This window comes from Mastomys coucha, unplaced genomic scaffold (genome assembly GCF_008632895.1).
Source record: "Mastomys coucha isolate ucsf_1 unplaced genomic scaffold, UCSF_Mcou_1 pScaffold14, whole genome shotgun sequence".
In the NCBI taxonomy this organism is placed as follows: Eukaryota; Metazoa; Chordata; class Mammalia; order Rodentia; family Muridae; genus Mastomys; species Mastomys coucha.
The window spans coordinates 58,252,750-58,253,960 of NW_022196896.1; positions in this window are offsets into that span (position 1 = coordinate 58,252,750).

Sequence of the window (1,211 nt, forward strand, 5' to 3'; positions counted from 1 at the left end):
AAATGTCCACCTTTTGGTCTTCCTTCTTCTTGAATTCCTTGTGGAATGTGGGTTGTTCTGCCTGTATTTCAAACTGCTCTCCAGGTTTTAACAACTTCTCTCCATTCTCTCTATCCCTCGAGAAGCTGTTCTATGGGTATGATATAATGCCTTCCTATATATTCACTTCACCTTTAGATATCAACTACTACAGGAACAGAGCTAGGATTATGTCCCTATATACACAGAAACTGTGCTACAGCATAGATTTTAAAAGTGATGAAAATTGTCCTTTATATCTCATCTCTTTTCATTCCCCTGTGTCTAAAAGTTGACAGTTGATAATGATGTCGAATGAGAAAATTAATCACAGCTTCAATTCCATAAAGCATATTCTTGATATTTTTCATGTTGTTTGCTACTATCAATTCTAAGTTCAATGTTCAAATAATTCCATGTAAGCAGAATAAAGCATCTCTGGAAAATGAGACTCAGTCATTTAAATCTAAGCGATAACCAAAAAGTTCAGCCCAGCATAAATTAGTGAAATTTTTCAGGAAAAAATACTTATATGATATTTTTAAAAAGGCATGGACACTCTACATGTTAATTCTGTGCATAAGTGACCCTTACCTTTAAGATTATAGCTGCCATGAAAACAGAATCCCTATATTCAAAATAATAATTAGGCAGCAATATGAATAAGGTGTTTGGCAAGCAACTCTGACGGAAATGGGAAAACACAATCATTAAGGAAACCTCTTTTGCTACATTTTTTTCAAATTCAAGAGAAGATTTAGTTATGATAACCTTGCATATGTTGGTCTTGTGGAGCTGTCTCTTATAAAATAGGAACAAAATTTACTTAAATAATTAGAAACTAATGTGTATAAAAATGAAAATTTTAATATTATTTTAAAATGTATGTGTATATTTGCTATATGGATTAGAGCACAAATTCTCAAAACTACTTTAATTCAAGTGTTTGTCTCCACAGGAAGACCCTATCTTCTATCTGAATTTTGTATCACCGTTAACCTGTAAACTCTAATCAATAGTACCTATCATACTTTGATTCTCTGTCTATGGCTCCTGCTCTATATAGTCTACATAGTCATGCTCTATATAGTTATGACATTTTATTTGTATTCCCAGCTCCAGTGTTTTGGACAAGGAGTGGCACAGAGTAGATACAAATATCATCTGGTAAGTGTAAGAAATGTTTTTCTTAA